The 18977-nt window shown below is 41.3% G+C and overlaps 1 long non-coding RNA gene across 2 annotated transcripts; it reads left to right on the top strand.

Moving 5' to 3' along the window:
- The first annotated feature begins 1128 nt into the window (after nt 1-1128).
- Nucleotides 1129-2988, top strand: LOC310865617. 2 transcript variants are annotated; one of them, XR_014569842.1, is made up of 3 exons: nt 1129-1229; nt 1623-1709; nt 2882-2988. It is a non-coding gene; the product is annotated as an uncharacterized lncRNA (long non-coding RNA). The 2 variants fall into 2 exon arrangements; XR_014569843.1 differs by having other exon boundaries at nt 1132-1229; nt 1612-1709.
- Nucleotides 2989-18977: the final 15989 nt, after the last annotated feature.

The raw sequence follows: 18977 nt of genomic DNA, 5'->3' as shown, positions 1-18977 counted from the left end.
ACGTGTTGTGAGCTTGTAAATGTTCTCTATAAATAAAAGTTTGATGTACTAGGATGTATATATGTTGTGACAGGATAGAATATATATCTGGCTCTTGGTCACTCTAATCAATCTTTCTTTGTTAGGATGAAGATCGCGGTGGATGTCGCTGGAACGCCGTTGCTGGACAGGGGGCACACACACATACACACACATACACACACACACACACACACACACACACACACACACACACACACACACGGAAAGGCTAATTTGGTGTGTTTTTTTTTCTTTGTTAGAATGGAGATATCGATAGACGAGCTGATGTTCCCTGGACAGAGATCCGTTCCAAAGCCCCCCCCCCCCCCCCCCCCTGGGGGCTTCCTCAGAGGACTCTGATGAGCTGTGAGTAGGAACAGTTCTTGCTTGTTTCTGAGGATGGATAACTGCTTTTGTTCTGTTATGGCACGAAGAATGCCATCATTTACAGTAATCCAAATGTTTTAAATATTTTATGATAAATCTAAATGACTGAAAGCACAATAGTTTGAGAGTCAATATCTCATCTGCTTTTAGAAGCACTTGAATACAAATTACAAAAGATGTTGAGGGCTGTACATGTGTTGATGCCTCCTAGTGGCACTGTGGTTGAATGTCTGTCAGCTTTCCAAGCTAATCAAAGTCTTAATGACATTTTGTAACCCACTTCAACCCCAGCATCCCTATTCTGGGGGAGCGTTCAGCAAAAATAGCAGATCTACAAGCTCGCACTGCGTTGCAACGTGTTGTGAGCTTGTAGAGCTAATGGATAATTTCTTTCTCTCTCAGGATGGAGATCATAGTAGACACAGCTGGAGCCTCTAGAGATGGAGATCTGCAGGTCTGTCCATGGATGGATGGGAGGACGGAGATCTGGGTAGACGCTGGAGGACTTCGGACCTCATGAAACTCATCGGTGAGGAACTCGACGGTACGAACCGCTTTAGGGTTAGGGCTTTTTTAGGCTTCGTAAAAAGCCAATAATCGTCCGTTGCCGATAATTGGTCGATCCCTATTCTTAAACGTTACTGTAAGTACATGTGTATGTTGTGACAGGACACACACACACAGCAAAGCTAATTTGGGGTGTGTCTCTTTCGTTCTTTGTTAGAATGGAGATCTCAGCCGATGCCCGAGATCCGAAGCTTTCCCCGGGTGTTTCCGCTGTGGACTTCTGGGTCGCTGGGAGGCTCGGACGGAGCTGGAAGGTTCGGTAGACGCCACTGGAACCCGTTTAGGCCTGTCAGAATCTAAGGATTTATAATGGCCGATTTAATTGTCGTCATACTAACATTCTAAATAAAACTTTGGCTTTTGTAGGCTTTGTAAACAAAAAGCTGCACATGGCATAATTCAATAACTTTATACACTAAAAAAGAAGTAAATTACAAAGTGACACATTTAGAGCTTGTAGATCGGTTGCTTCCATTATTTCTTTAAAATGTTTGAAAATATATGAACATTTTCAACATGGAGACGATTATGACTTATCTCTAAAAAAGTATCTCAAATACTTGGCGATTAGGTAATTGTGACAGGCCTAAATCCTTCTAGTTATCATGTTCTGTAATCAGTTAGGGTTGACTATAGACTTTTTTTAGGAACAAGATCATCATGCCGGTGAAGAGCACGTTTCTAGCCAATGGAGCAACTATTTCTGATCACCTTTGGAGTTACATCACAGCAAGGTAACTATACAACACACACACACACTATGATCATGACATGACATCAGCTTGTGACTGCAACTTGTTGCTGTTCGCAGATGACTCGGCACTGCTAGTCTCGGACAGGAACAAACTGCAGGTTGAAAAGGCCCTCAGCTCTGAACTCGGTAGAATCTGCACCTGGCTCGCTGATAACAAACTATCTTTACACCTGGGAAAAACTGAATCCATTCTCTTTGGATCTAATAGTAATCTCAGCAAGGCAAATGGCTTGGTTAGAGCTGGTGACAATGTTATCACACGTAAAGATGAAATTACCTACCTAGGTTCCATCCTGGAGGCTTATCTTTCCGGTGATAAAATGGCCACCATCGTAATCAAAAAAGTCAACCGAAGAACAAGATTCCTTTACAGGATCTCCTCACTGGTCAACAAAAACACCTTGAAGACCTTAACAGGAGCCCTCGTACAAGGTTTCTTTGACTATGCATGCACCTCCTGGTACCACAGCACCTCAAAGGCCCTTAAAACTAGGCTCCAGACTTCCCAAAACAAACTGGTCAAGCTCCTACTTGGCCTCACCCCCCGAACCCACCTCACCCCTGCCCACTTTGACAGGCTGGAATGGCTTAGGGTCGACGACTGAGTACATCATCTTGCAATGGGTCTGGTCCACAAGATTCGATACACCACCAAGATACCCATGTACCTGTCTAGATACTTCCTTAATGTTAACGAAGTCCACACCCACAACACCAGAGGGAGTGCAACGAACAACGTACAACCCAGATTCGGCACAAACAAGGGACTAAATTATTTTCACTCCTATGCCACCAAAATGTGGAATGCCCTACCAACAGTCATTAAGACGTGAATCCCTTAACTCCCTTTTTCCCCCTCACTGTATAAGTTTATTTTCCATTTTTACCTCCTTTATGATGAATTCCTGTTCTGTTCTTTGACTATATAGAAGTGTCTTATTTGTACGTCTCTAAATGTTTTGATGAATTGAACATGGTGGACCCTCTTGTAAAAAAGTGTAATGCTTAATTGGGTCGTCCACTTACAGTTAACAGTCTTTGTATTGAGTTTGTGCTTGGCATGTACTGTAATTCTGCAAACTGTTAATAAATATTTCAATCAATATTGTTTTATGAACAAAGTAGTAATGAGCATTTCTTTCTTTTCTTTAGGACGTTGCTGGTCTCCTGTTTGGCTCCATCTGGAGGTCACCAGGGTTCTGAGTCACTCAGATCCTGACTGGTAGTGGTGATATGTAGATGTGATCAATCAGGGCTCTTTGAAAATAATAAACAATACAATAATAAACCAATATAAATAACTAGATAATAATATAAATAAATGGATAAAACGAACGATAAAAAAATAGAGTATAGTAAAATAAAAGTAAATTAAAATAGTAAAATAAAAGTAAATTAAAATAGTAAATAAAATGTAGTAATGGATCAAATAAATATAATTAGTAATGTAGACAATAATACATAAAATAAATTAAATTATCAATATAGTAATGCATAAAATTAGTAATAACTAATACATAAAATAAATAAATGTATAAAAAATAGAATTAGTAATAACAGTAATACATAAAACAAATACAATTTGTAATGCATGAAGTAAAATTAGTAATAACATAGTAATACATCAAATAAATCCAATTAGTAATAAAGTTATACATAAAATTAGTAATAACATAGTAATATATAAAATACAATTAATACAATAATAATAAATACAATTACTTTGTATTGTAATTATAGAATAACTTAAAAAAACAAATATCAATCACATCTACATATCACAACCAGGCTATATTGCCAGCAGGCAGGTGGACTGTAGACTCACTACAGCTGTCACAATGTGGTAAACTGTGTTTTGACCCAACTGGCCTCCAAGGAGAGGCATGGAGCCGGACATCTGATGATACACGAGAGAAGACGCCATAGTAAAAAAAACAATGTAATAAAAGTAATATGTTTCATGTTGATTGTGCTTTATTAATGATGCCATATATCTGTAAATCATTATTTTCTTGTTAATAAATTATTGCATTTATACCCGGGTGTCTGTTATGGGTCCATTACCCCTAGATCAAATGGTTCATAATAAGGATGGATGATAAATACAGTGGTACTATTTAGACGGGTGGATCCCGGCATGAATGGTATAAGGTATAGGTTTCACCAGGTCTAAATGGGCTAAAAGGAGGCCTCAGGTATTCAAAGGTTTTCACCCCAAGGTCTCTACAGAATGACCTGGCTTATTAATATTAATGCTGACAATCTCCCAGAACAGAGCCATGCCTCCAAACATGAATGTTTGAATATTGTAAAATTACTGTATGCAATTTTAAATTGTATTACATTTTTTTACCACAAAGACCAGACTGAATTTTAAGTAATAAGACTTGTTTTTAAATTGGCTTGTTCTGTGGTACTTTTCCTCCAGGAAATCACTCTGTACTCCTTTAAAACTTTAGAAATCCAGTTTCTATATTTGTATTGTCATTAAATGTTCTGATGCAAATGGACCTCAATGTAAACAAGTCTTTAATAATGCTTTTCTGGGTGTTATCAGAGCGTGTGTTGAACTCTTTCTACAAACTGTTAATGACTGTCACTTTTAGGCCAACACTTCCCTCTAGTGGTTACTCAGAGTAATGACAGCCTTATGCGTTTCAGATGTCCACAATAAATACAGTAATACTACACAGTACATACTGCTGCAAATATGTTTGTTTACTTTAACTAGGCAGAACAAATAATGTAATAAAATATAATTTAACAATCTAATGAATAGATCTAGTTTATAACGAATTAGTTCATTAATACAATAAATAATAGACAATGTGTTTATTTTCTTAAATAAATATCATTTAAAATGTATTAATGGATTGAACTAGTTTGAACTTAAAGGGCAAGACCACTTTTTTAGAGGTTTGGGCAGTTTTCTTACCTTATGGGCAAACTATTACATTCCATGAGTTATTTTGCTCCGTTGTGTTAGCAATTTAAGAAATAAAAAATAGGGTCCATTGACTTCCATTGTAGCGGGGAAACAGCTCTCAAAGTCACTCTTTTAGCACATAAACGAACGCAACAAAAGCTGATTCTGACAGTTTATGACACCAGGAAAACTCATGCGGTTTTATTTTTAATACAAAATGTCAACTTTGTCTTGTTTTGACTAATTTGTGTAGAAAGAAGATCCGGTAGGTATGAAGCCGACCGAATCACTGGTGTTGCAAAACGATCTGATTTAATCAAAACTGTACCACTTCTGTGATATATTGGGTCTTGCTGACGATCCAAGAACTGACAATGCAGCCAGGCCTTTAGAGGGCAGCAACGGACCATCTTGGGGCTGGTTACAGGTCAGAGTTTACTGGTTTACCCGGATGTCCTCTTGGAAACGACGGGGATGTAAACAAATGGATTTGATCTCGTCCGCTGGACCGCTTGTCACTAAAAACATACACAATGGACGTGTTTGAGGGAGACACTTTAGATTTTAGAAGACACTTTAGAAGAAGTGTGTAAAATGTCTGTGACTTCTGTTTACAAACGAAACCTCGCAACCCTCGAACGCCGCAGTATTGCTTTAGTAAGTTTAGTCTATCTCCGACTAAAATAGTAACTTTATAAATCTATCTTAAAAGACGAAAATAAACGAACGAGTTTTCCTTATGTCATAAACTGTCAGAATCAGCTTTTGTTGCGTTGTTTTGTTACATTGAAGTCGGTGAACCTATATCATTCTGTGACTCTGTACTAAGCTCAGAACGTCGGCTGTTTTCACACCTGCTAGTGATTACATCAACAAACAACACAGGGAGCTACAGCTGACGTACGTGACGCCATTCTCATGTAGCTGCCTGTAACCAAATGCACCCTGTAACTCTGAAAGTATTCAGAGTAACAAATGGACCCTTACGGGTCTGTAACTGAGTGGAGAACAAGAAGCAGTGCATGGGGATTTAAACAACAAACCTTTTGTGAGTGAGTACCGATACGGTTGTTTGTAAACTGGTACAGTGTGGCTTTACAATGAGTTTAACTGTCTGGTTTTATGCAACGTGCTGAAGGGCTTTGATAGACTGGGAACTGTATTGGAACTGAACTGAAAGGTGTGGAGTAAGTAGCTCTGGTCCATAGCTCTAATGCATTGCATTTCATTAGAGCTATGGACCAGAGCTAGCCCCTTTCGGGACCCTACATAAAGCTTTTCTGAAATTTTGATGAGTTTTATGTTGGGTCCCTGCTCACTACTGTATTTTCGTATGGAAATCCCTGGACGCGGAAGTAGAAATTCTCTCTAAGATTGAATCTGCGCCGTGTGACCGTCTTTTTTTGCTTGAGTTATTCTGAATTCGGGAACTTTAAGTAGCTATACATCCCGCTGCGAATATCTCCTGTGGCGCGGAAGCCGCTAAGTATTTTTAATCTTTGTTTGACCGATTTGGTCGCTTTATTTCTTCTTGTTTGTTTACCGTTTTTTGTACCGCCTCCCGGTGTGCGGTTGGCTTGTGCGGCTACGTCCCTGCCTCTGATCTGCTCTGTCATAGCTATAGCGCCACTAGCTAGCCAGATAGGCGGTACAATGAGGTGTCAATAAACAAGGAAGGAAGAGATTAATCCAAGCTTCCAAATCGGGCAAACATAGATTAAAAATACTTAACGGCTTCCGCGCCACAGGAGATATTCGCAGCGGCATGTATGGATACTTATACTTCACATATTCAGAAAGCCTCACACTGAATAATATCGTCATAGAGCGCGGGGAGCCGCAAAACATGTTGTTTATGTTTTAAAATGGGTGCGTCCCATGTGGCATGGTAGTAGTGCAACAGGACCCCATGGACTGGGTCGAACAAAATGTCAGAAACTTCAGTACCATTGGGTTCTGCTTGGAGGGCTAGACCAGAGCTATGGAGTAACTAGCCCTGAAACATGACTCTCAAACGGGGTTCGTTTGGGAAATCCACAGTTGCACACCGGGAGCGCACTCCCTATTAGTCTGCATTGACAGGGCTGTCAGCGTGCCGATATCGAACACACAGAGTGCCACACTCCTCCCGACCGATAGGGGCGCGTAGTTGAAAGCCAATGGCAAAATAACAGCTCGGATAAAAATGCTTTTTATTAAACAACGCGGGATGCAGCAATGCTAATCGCTGTACCAGCACATTTCTAACACCCGTGGCACATGTGGCGAGGACTTTATATTTGGAATCTGAGTGTTTATGTACACATTTGGACTGTAAATGTAGCTATTGCGTAAAACAGGCTGCAGTTGCGCCATGACTGTCATGATAATCATGACAGTCATGTTTCAGGGCTAGAACAGAACCAATATCTTTGACTAGGGCCTTCAAATACAGTACTTTTCTAACAGACGGAAGGCAATTGATCTTTTTACTTTTGGAAATGAATATGGAAGAAACAACATTTTTAAGACGGGCAGCACTGGTTGGCAGGTATAAATACACTTTAAGACCAACATATTTGTGCCAGCATTGTGATTAGATTATTTTTCTAAACAGTCTACAAAGTAATTTGAGCTAAAGTTGTCAAATAATTGTCTGAGCTTGTAGATCTGCTATTTTTGAAAAGTCAAGTGTGGCGCAGATCTTTGAATATATATTCTTTTAACTCATATCTTTGCTTCTGGGGGTCCCTGGAACAACATCTTTTCAGATGGGGGTCGGCCGCCATCATTTTTGTCACAGGCCTGCTGCCGCTCGCCGTCTACCACTTCAGAGTGACCGCGGTCAACCTGCCCACCTCTCTGACCCCGTGGTCTGCACTGACCCGATCGGTGACCTCTGACCCATGGTCTGACTGCAGAGACCCTATCGGTAAGTCAGTCGACGCTCGTTAAATCGATAAATGACTAAACTGTTGAAGATGGAGTGTAAGTGATGTGTTTAAAGCCAGTCTTCATTTTGACAGCAAATTTCATAGTCCTTTGAATAAGAAAATGGTCATATTTTTGTCATCTAAAACATTTTAGTGTGTCTACTGAATATCAAGATTTTAGTTGATTTCATTCTGCTGTGCAATTTTCGTCTACAGTTGAATTTGTTGACAAAACAATGTATTTTGGCAGGCCTTAACCCATTTAGGCCTGACATCGAAATTTAAAGAATGTCTTCTAAATTCTGACAGTTTTCTGAAATAACTATGTTTCTGTATCAGTGGTGCTCCATATTTCATGTCAAGGACCCCAAAAATGATATGTAATTGGCCACCGACCCCCATCTGAAAATATGTTGTTCCAGGGACACCCCCAGAAGCAAAGCTTTGAGTTAAGAATGTTCGCTCTGAAAAGAGTTGTGCCACATTTTCGCGATTTTTCAAAAATAGCAGACCCACAAGCTCGTAGTGCGGCACTCGGTGCCGCGCTACGAGCTTGTGTGTGTTTTTAATTCAGCCAGTGTTCCCAGGTGGAAGATGGAATGACCCAGAACCTCCTTAACCTTTTTTATTTTTTTCTTACCAGCTGACGCCCAGGGCAACCTCACAGAGGAGGAGGAGATCAGGGAGCAGATGAACTTCCTCAACTCACGCTGGGAGAGCCTCCGAGTGGCCAACATAGACCGACAGGCCAGGTACACACACACACACACACACACACACACACACACACATGCGAGCACAGACACACACACACACACACACATGCGCGCACAGACAAACACACACACTGTGGCGCTCTGTGCCTTTAACACTACCCTACGTCACATGCCCGCGCACTACGAGAGCGAGAATGAATGAACGGAACGGGCGCGCGCTTTGAGGAGTTTGCTGTTGTCAGCTGTCAGCTCAGCTGTCCGCTGCTCGCGTCCGTGTGTAGCCTACCTCTGGCTTGTGAGAGAAAAACGTTCTGTAGTTTGTAGCCCGCTGTGGGTTAGTCACTCACACAATCCAAGAAGTGAGTTGTAGTAATTTCCCCAACGGAGCGTGGCTGCTCGTCCGACGCCCGGTTTCATCCCAGAAGGTTTCGATGAAGAAACGCCAACCTGCATCAACTGTCAATTTACAATTTACAATTTAGGCATTTAGCAGACGCTCTTAATCCAGAGTGACTTACATTAAGCAAGAACAAAAAAGCATGGGAATACATCAAAAAGCATTTATCATGAAACATGCGTAAGCTAAGAACGTAAAAGTGGAATATCTATATAATGAAACTATACATATAAACTATACATAATACTACTATGCTATACATAATTATGTACTATGACGTGCTATGACTATATACAATGCAATTATAGTGCTGTCTTCATAACATGCTATAAGTCTGTATCAAATGCTATCTAACTCTACAGAAATGCTATTTAACTAAGGGGGTAGGGTAAGTGCTATGGGCCACGAGTCCACGTTTTGACTGACTGGTTTCTTTTATTTGAGGTGGGGAACATTCATTAAGTCTGATATTGGTGTTGCGTGCTTGAACATTCTTTGTGCGTCATATTGCATTTGAACATTATTTGTTCACACTTGAGTGACGCGGGAACTGAACATTGACTGCAAGAAAACATTTGAACATTAATTATTTGATAGTTTCGTGACTTCACTATGTCTAATGTAAACTAACTGGTTAATCGATCGATAAGGCTATCAGTGATCAATGAATGATTGAATTGATAATTGACATCCCTACTCCCAGGCCCTGGCCAGCCTCTCGTGGCCCCCGGGGGAGTTCTACCAGGCCGAGCCCAGACACCTGCTGCCTCATGTGGGATGGAACTCTGAGCGCGTCAGACCCTGCTCAGCCTGCAGATCCCAGCCTGGCACCCAGAGCCTGCCTGCTACGGTCAGTGCAGTTTATTCATTCATACGCAGGCACGCACAGACTACACACAGATAGACCATTGAGTCACATCGCTACCGCACACTTTGAACTGGCCGAATATGTACAGGTGTATACACACACACGCACACACATACGCACACACACTACAACACACACAATACCAGTAAGACACCTGAGGGCGAGAAGCGACCTCGAGGTTGCGTGCACGCATCCACCTGGGTGACAGCATATCTTAATTTTCGGGCCTGTTGAGAACTCTAGTTTTCGCCGGCTGCCGGGCGCGGCTGCACTAATAACTTTTGGGCAGGCCCAAAAGGTATCAGTCAACAGGCCCGTCTAGAGTTTAATGGACAATATGGACAATATCAGTCACCAGAAGCAGAGACGTGTGTTTTCAACATGGAGTTTGAAGTTGAATGGCCTTTGGCTTTAATAGATCAAATGAATATGAAATACTTAATCAAGCAACTTCACAGCAATTATATATTGTATTTTCTTTCGGACAGAGAGGCTATTCAGTGTTTTAGATAAATGAGAAGAGTCTGGGACGTGTGGAGCGTTGTCCAGGGTGTTTTAGAGAAGGGAGAAGAGTCTGGGATGTGTGGAGCGTTGTCCAGGGTGTTTTAGAGAAGGGTGAAGAGTCTAGGACGTGTGGAGCGTTGTCCAGGGTGTTTTAGAGAAGTGAGAAGAGTAGAGAGGACGTAGATCAAGGCAAGAAATAAATAAGAAGCTCGTTCCACACAGGTTTCTCTTAGTGGGTCTCTCTAATCTTATTACAATACAAATAAGGGTTTTGCAGATGTATACAAGCTTGTTTCACAAACGTGCTGAATTTGAAGTTTTTCCAGAAAACTTAGTTCAGTTTTTAGAAGGCGTTTTTAGAATTGGCCTCAGTCCAAAATGTGTTAAGTTAAATTCATATTTTTTTGTTTTATTTCATGGCCTTCCTGCCCTCAAAGAATGACAATTTACAATTTACAATTTAGGCATTTAGCAGACGCTCTTAATCCAGAGCGACTTACATTTAAGCAAGAACAAAGCATGGGAATACATCACATAAAAAGCATTTATCATGAAACATGCGTAAGCTAAGAAAGTAACAGTGGAATATTTATATAGTGAAACTATACATACACTATACATATAAACTATACATCTTTACTACTATGCTATATATGTGTACTATGGCGTGCTATGACTACATACAATACAATTACAGTGCTGTCTACATAACATGCTATAAGTCTGTATCAAATGCTATATAATCCAACAGAAATGCTATCTAAGGGTTTAGGGTAAGTGCTAAGGGCCATGATGGAGTCTGAAAAGGTGGGTTTTCAGGCTACGGCGGAAGATTGGGAGTGATGCTGCAGTTCTGACTGCAATGGGAAGTGCATTCCACAGTTTTGGAGCCAGAAGGGAGAAGAGTTTGGGACGTGTGGAGCGTTGTCCCGGCGTTTTTAGCTTGATGAGATCTGCTATTTTCGGTAATTCGAAAGAGTATTTGAAGCCACCCAAGGACCACTGGTGGTCCCCGGACCACTGGTTGAAAACCACTGTCTTAGAGTAATTACTGTTTCTGTCTCACTCTAGTTATAATCTCACTAATAACTGTTAGGGTCTCTATCATGCAAAGACTCAACTTATGTAACTAAGAAAGCATTTTATGTAGACAATAGACATAGCACTATATTTATATGCATAGTTTCATTATATAGATATTTCACTGTTAGGTTCTTAGCTTGTACTTATGGTTCATGTATGTGATGTATTACCATGATTGTGTTGTTGTTGTTGCTTACTGTGAATCGTTCTGGATTAAGAGCGTGATGAATGACTGAATTGTCTCTCTGTCTCCCTCCCCAGGTGGACCCCAGCTTTGCCTACGCCTACACTCTGCTCTGACACAAGTTTGTTTTGACGGAGGAGTTGGACAAAGCCTTATCCTGCTGCAGGAATGCTATTAGTCAACAGTAGACACTACAATGCCTGGTAATTATTACAATTATTATTAGAGTCCACATTAGACACTGTCTCCTATGGTAGGTACCCTCACATGTTCTCCCCGTGTCCCCTAGGGTAGGTACCCTCACATGTTCTCCCCGTGTCCCCTAGGGTAGGTACCCTCACATGTTCTCCCCGTGTCCCCTAGGGTAGGTACCCTCACATGTTCTCCCCGTGTCCCCTAGGGTAGGTACCCTCACATGTTCTCCCCGTGTCCCCTAGGGTAGGTACCCTCACATGTTCTCCCCGTGTCCCCTAGGGTAGGTACCCTCACATGTTCTCCCCGTGTCCCCTAGGGTAGGTACCCTCACATGTTCTCCCCGTGTCCCCTAGGGTAGGTACCCTCACATGTTCCCCCCGTGTCTCCTATGGTAGGTACCCTCACATGTTCTCCCCGTGTCTCCTATGGTAGGTACCCTCACATGTTCTCCCCGTGTCCCCTAGGGTAGGTACCCTCACATGTTCTCCCCGTGTCCCCTAGGGTAGGTACCCTCACATGTTCTCCCCGTGTCCCCTAGGGTAGGTACCCTCACATGTTCTCCCCGTGTCCCCTAGGGTAGGTACCCTCACATGTTCTCCCCGTGTCCCCTAGGGTAGGTACCCTCACATGTTCTCCCCGTGTCCCCTAGGGTAGGTACCCTCACATGTTCTCCCCGTGTCCCCTAGACACGGGGAGACACGGGGACACTCATGGGGCGCTCTTATCATCGTACATCATCATGACGTAACATGTCGATTTGCTCAGACACACATGATGTAAATTCTCCTTTCTTTGTCAAGGGTTGTCAATGGCAAATGTGACACGAGTTGGGACATAAAGCAGTATATAGGAGGGGCTAGCGCCCCTCAAAAACACGCAGTAAGAATTCTGTATTCTGTACTGCCTCCCCCTGGCCCGCCGGGATGCCTGATGGAGGGGAAAGGAACTGGTTGGAATAACGTGTTCCTTCCACACGCTACGTCCAACTGGGGAAACTCCCTGCTGTCGGGTGAAAAGAAGCGGCCTGCTCACTCATCATGCATTGAAGGAAGCATGATGGTAAATATGTCCACAAATGCCATAGCCTACTGAATACACTATTACACTGTGTGTGTGTCTCTCTCTCTCTCTCGCTCTCGCTCTCGCTCTCTCTCGCTCGCTCGCTCTCTCTCGCTCTCTCTCGCTCGCTCTCGCTCTCTCTCGCTCGCTCTCTCTCTCTCTCTCTCTCTCTCTCTCTCTCTCTCTCTCTCTCTCTCTCTCTCTCTCTCTCTCTCTCTCTGTGTGTGTGTGTGATCTCTTCAGCTGGTCAGACTAAAACATCATTACATCTTTAGATTTAGTTAGTTATTCCATTTTCCATTCGGTTACCCCATAGCTTAATTAACGGTTGCTGATTTTATTTATTTTCTTTTAACCCAAAATGTATGTAATCTATCTAGTGTTCTCTTGGACATAGAAATATCTCTTGCACCTCCCTGAGTGTTTAGAATGATGACATCTCTCCATAACTAAATAACACCATCAGGAACATACATTTATTACTTTTAAAGTTAACCGTGAAGCCCATAAGTATATTCAGATTTGTTTTAACGGCTCTCCGGTTAGCCATTGACATCCCTAAGTGTGTATCGTCTATTTTCAGCATAGAGGGAAGAAAGAGCAGACCACGTACCAATAGTAGTATACAGGTCAATACAAAATCTACTGCTACGACGATAAAACCAGAAAAAACACTTGTTTACATCAGTGTTGATTTCGTTGACTCATACTCAGACTCATACTCCTATTTTACCGCTGTTTCGGCGCTGTAGTGCCGAAATGATTTCGACTCGTCAGAAATTTTCAGTAGCACCAAAGAGCCCCCCCCCCCCCGAACCTCAAATGACGTCACATTGTAGGCTCTACAGAGCCAAATGACGTCACATTGTAGGCTCTACAGAGCCAAATGACGTCACATTGTAGGCTCTACAGAGCCCAATGATGTCACATTGTAGGCTCTACAAAGCCCAATGACGTCACATTGTAGGCTCTACAGCGCCGAACCGACTTTTATTCGGCTCTAAAATAGGAGTATGAATCGGCCCTAAGACGAAAAATGTTCATCGACTACCTTTTTTCACTGACGAAAACTAAATTAAAACTAAGCTATGATTACTAAAACTGATGACTATATACTAACAATTTTGTCAACAGATAAAAACTTTTAAATGCTATAGGAAGAGAGATCCAGTATTAGTCATTTTACACTTGATTGCATGCTGAAAATAGCTGAGATCTACAAACTCGTGTGTCGCAGCGCAACACGTGAACTTGTAGATCAGCTATTTTCAGCAAGTGTAAAATCAGTCATTACGACGGCATCACGGCTCACCAAAGTACATTTTAGTCTACTAAATCAACTGGATTTAGTCGACTAAAATCTTATGATATTTAGTCAACTAAAACTAGACTAACACTAAAACATTCCAGGTGACTACAATGTGCCTGAAACTAAATTAAAACTATTGAGAGAGTAAGAGACTTTGACTAAAACTAAAATCTGCTGCCAAAAACAACACTGGTTAACATCAGGGTCCATTGCAGCTGTCCAAGGGTGCTCTTTTTGAGAGCAGGTTTGAAGGAGTCTAGGGATTCACACCTAACTTTATATGGCATAGGAGTGAAATGCATCACAGTTTTACAAGTAAAAAAAATGGGTGAAGTTTGTTTTTGTGCATAGTTCCAACATTGTCTGTCCACCTATCATTATTAATTAATTCATTTAAATTAAACAATTATGAATAATTCATATTATATTTTTAATGCTTATGACATATTCATAAGCATTAAAAATATAATATGACTATTTCTAGGCTATGTATTTTATGTATTACAATGTGTTGTTCTTGCATAATGTAAATCACTGGATAAAGCCTGATAAATGGATTAATGCCTGATAAATGCCTACATTGTAATATAAATACTAGTTTTGGTTTAAAGTTAAAGTAATATAAACTACTAGTTGTAGTTATATAGAATTTAACATACTAGTTTAATTCACAAACATTAATTTAAAGTTTGTAAATGCTGTCATTAAAATGCTTACTATAAAAATATACTAAAACAGCTAAAATACTAACATTCATGGTCATAAGCTCATAAAACATAATGCATAGTGATTCCATGATTCATAATAAAGTAACAGAGCAGGCCCCGCCTTCCAGGCTCTGAATGAGAAGAGCCGCCGGGCGAATCCCCGTCATTAAGAACGGACGCAGAACGGATCGTTCACGGAAGTGCCCGGATCGGTTTCGTTCACCAAAAATAACTAGTTATTTTGATTCGTTCGTTCATGACCGACTCATCTCTGACTACACTCGACCATTGATTGATTGATTGAACACAGCTGGTGCAAACAATTCGTCTCACTCAGGAGTCTGTACACTACTATAATATATTACTACATTATCTACATAGCCTACATAGTTGCTGTACTATACTATAACTACACTTGCAGCTTATATTGTCAGTGTTTAGTTATTCATTAAATAATTATTATTATTATATTTTGCGGTGCTGTAGTGTGGAGCCATGGAAGGACAGACGCTCCAACATTCTGAGAACTTCAACAACTCCAGAAGAACAGAACGGGGTTTTCCACAACAAGAAGTAAATGTAAAGAACGAGAGGCCAAACGGGTAATAATAACAATAACAATAGCGGTCAACGTAACGAGGTATTTTATTTCAGAGTTCTCTGTGTTGTGTTTACTCTGACGAGTTCAGCTGCGCATTTCTATTTTCTATTTACATGTATGTGTGTTTGGTCAGTCTAATATTGAACCGTTCAGCTGCGCATTATTTCTACGTTTTTCTACTGTATCATACAGTAGAAGAGCCTATTAGCCTAATATTACTGACAAGGTATCACAACCGGGGATGAAACAACCTAACAAAGCTCATGAAGACAAACAGGACCATGTTTTCACAATGCAATCTTACGGAAGCAGAACTGCGCATGCGGACGAGGGTTGACTGGACTACATTTTCATTTAAGTCTGATTTAAGTGCTTGTTTCACCCCTGACTTAATATTTTACATTCCTGTGTGAAGTTTACCAACTCTATCTCTGTTCTGATATGTTTACTTTTAGATAACGATAATGTGAACCAGGTTTAATCCATTGTTTGTGGACGGCTCGACTACAGGAACCTCATCTCGGCTCGACTGTGTGTGTGTGTGTGTGTGTGTGTGTGTGTGTGTGTGTGTGTGTGTGTGTGTGTGTGTGTGTGTGTGTGTGTGTGTTTGCGCGTGCCTACACGTGCGCAGATAAGGTACAGTGTAAGAAAAGAGAGAAGTACTGTCACTTAATTTCAGCTCCATTTACAACATATAGAAGAAAGTATAGGCTTTGCTGCCACCTAGTGGTGACAATGGACAATCACAGAATGATACATCAAGTGATGTATGCGGTCTGCAGATTGTGTGTATGGTCCTGAATAATTATGTTACATTTCAGCAATGAGAAATTCAGATCCTTCCTTCTTAGGATATCATCTTAAAGTGTACATTTTATCCTCAATAACAACACTCCCCCCACCTATCTCTCTCCCCAGCCCCGTGTGCCCCAGTGAGTGTTAGTGCCAGTCTGGTTTGTTCCAACTCAGCCAATGTGAACTGGCAAAGAAGTCCCAGTGCCACATCTTACAATGTGACTGCAGTGGGTCAGGATGGACACATACATGGCTGCTCCACCAACAGTACCAGCTGTCAGATACCCAACATGCACTGTGGCCAGAACTATACCATCACAGTGACACCATATACTGACTCATGTGCTGGGAATCCCAGCATTCCTCTTCACTTCAGTGCAGGTACACAGGGAGAACAAAATATGTACTAACTAGAAAGGTGTAATTTGGGGAAATTTAAAGTGTGGTTGCATTGACACAAGTCACGAGGAATCCACTGGGAACTGAATTCTGTCTTACCATTATATATTTAATACATAATATAATATTATATATTGCGATATCATGTGAAGCATGACAACAGTGACAACAGTCAGTGTGTGAAATATGAAAAAGAATTTCGGACCGAGAATAGTGTGTTTCCTCTAGCAACCACACTAATGCGACTAAAGACTATGTACTAATATGAACAGTCTCCAACAGACTAATTTGATAGACTAATTAAGATGCTCAGCATACGTTTTGTACTTTTGTTTGATCAATTGAAGCACAAATGAAAGAGAATAATCATTCTTTCTCTCCACTTCTTCCCTCCATCTCCAGGTCCCTGCGCCCCCAGTAATGTTTCTGTTTCTGCATCATGTGGGGCTAGCACAGTGTCCTGGTCCCCTGTTTCAGGGGCCAACATGCACATAGCAACAGCAACGGACACGAATGATGGACACGAACACACCTGTAACTCAAGCACTGCAAACACCTGCTCTTTCACTGATCTACACTGTGGTGGAAACTACTCTGTCAGTGTTGTAGCTGTTGACAGAGGTTGTCACAGTGAACCAAGTTCAGCTGTGGAACTGAAATCAGGTGAGAAGATGTTCACGAAAAACACTAATGCTGCTTTTGACCTGTTAGGTTTATTCATGTTCTCTTCTGAAATATTTATTTGGAATGAATGGATTCGAACCTAGGTTGGACTTAGTGACTTGATTGCTAAATTACTAACCAACTCAGCCCATGTGACCTGGGTAGGAAGCTCCAGTGCCACATCTTACAATGTGACTGCAGTGGCTCAGGATGGACACATACATTACTGCTCCACTAACAGTACCAGCTGTCAGATACCCAACAACATGCACTGTGGCCAGAACTATACCATCACAGTGACACCATATACTGACTCATGTGCTGGGAATCCCAGCACTCATCATCACTTCATTGCAGGTATTCAGAGAGAACAAGATTTAAAATCTTAAAGCTATGCATCTGAACAGTCTTCAACAGACTTTTGGAACATTGTTTTTAATCAGTTCTTTCTCTCCACTTCTTCCCTCCATCTCTCCAGGTCCCTGCCCCCCCAGTAATGTTCATGTTTCTACAGAATGTGGGGTTAGCACAGTGTCCTGGTCCAATGTTTCAGGAGCAGATATGTACATAGCAACAGCAGCAGCACATAATGGACACGAACACACCTGTAACTCAAGTGTTGGAACCTCCTGCTCTTTCACTGATCTACACTGTGGTGAAAATGACTCTGTCAGTGTTGTAGCTGTTGACAGAGGTTGTCACACAGAACCAAGTTCAGCTGTGGAACTAAAAACAGGTTAGAAGATGTTCACCACAAAACACTGCAGTGCTGCTTTTTACCTGTTGGGTCGTTTTAATTAGGTGTCGATTACATTTTATTAAATGGCTTCAAATCTAGATATAGATGAATGCATGAAATTAAATGATTAAGTGGAGGAAGGCAAAAATGAATTAACTACCACACAATGTAAATTCATTTAAAATTATGTTTCCACTCAGAAAACAATCTTATTTTATAACACATTGCCATGTTTCCCCTTAATAATTTGCAGGTTCAAATCTTAATTTACAATTGTCTTAATGGTAGTCTGGAGCCCTGCTACATTCATTTTTATTTTCTTGTTACTTCATTATTAATGCTGCTGTACAATGTTTAACTCTGTATCCGTCCTCTCTTTGCAGTGCCATGTGTTCCTACCAGCGTCTCAGTAGCACCTGACTGTATCAGGAACACTGCTGTTGTGTCCTGGTCTGCCAGCAAGGGGGCAGTACAGTACTCTGTGTCTGCCTGGAGTAGTCAAGGCCATGCCTCGAATACCACCTGCATGTCCTCTGATCTCAACTGTACTCTTACAAACATCACCTGTGGCTCCAACTACACTGTAGATGTAAACTGCTCCAGTGACCCGACATTCAGCTCAGGTAAGACATGGAGAACATATACTGTATGTATGCACAACAAAGGCCAAAGGCAACGTAATGCTGCTTTTGGATCATCTTCGCTTAAGAAAGATTTAAGTCGAATCAATGGAAGTGAATGAATGAATGAATAATTATGTTACATTTCAGCAATGAGAAATTCAGATCCTTCTTAGGATATCATCTTAAAGTGTACATTTTATCCTCAATAACAACACTCCCCCCACCTATCTCTCTCCCCAGCCCCGTGTGCCCCAGTGAGTGTTAGTGCCAGTCTGGTTTGTTCCAACTCAGCCAATGTGAACTGGCAAAGAAGTCCCAGTGCCACATCTTACAATGTGACTGCAGTGGGTCAGGATGGACACATACATGGCTGCTCCACCAACAGTACCAGCTGTCAGTTACCAGCTGTTAATACATTATATAATATTATATATTGCGATATCATGTGAAGCATGACAACAGTGACAACAGTCAGTGTGTGATACATGAAAAAGAATTTCGGACCGAGAACAATAGTGTGTTTCCTCTAGCAACCACACTAATGCGACTAAAGACTATGTATGACTAA

This window comes from Protomyctophum parallelum (assembly GCF_964188405.1).
Source record: "Protomyctophum parallelum genome assembly, chromosome: 10".
Classification (NCBI taxonomy): domain Eukaryota; kingdom Metazoa; phylum Chordata; class Actinopteri; order Myctophiformes; family Myctophidae; genus Protomyctophum; species Protomyctophum parallelum.
This window is presented reverse-complemented; position numbering and strand designations above follow the sequence as displayed.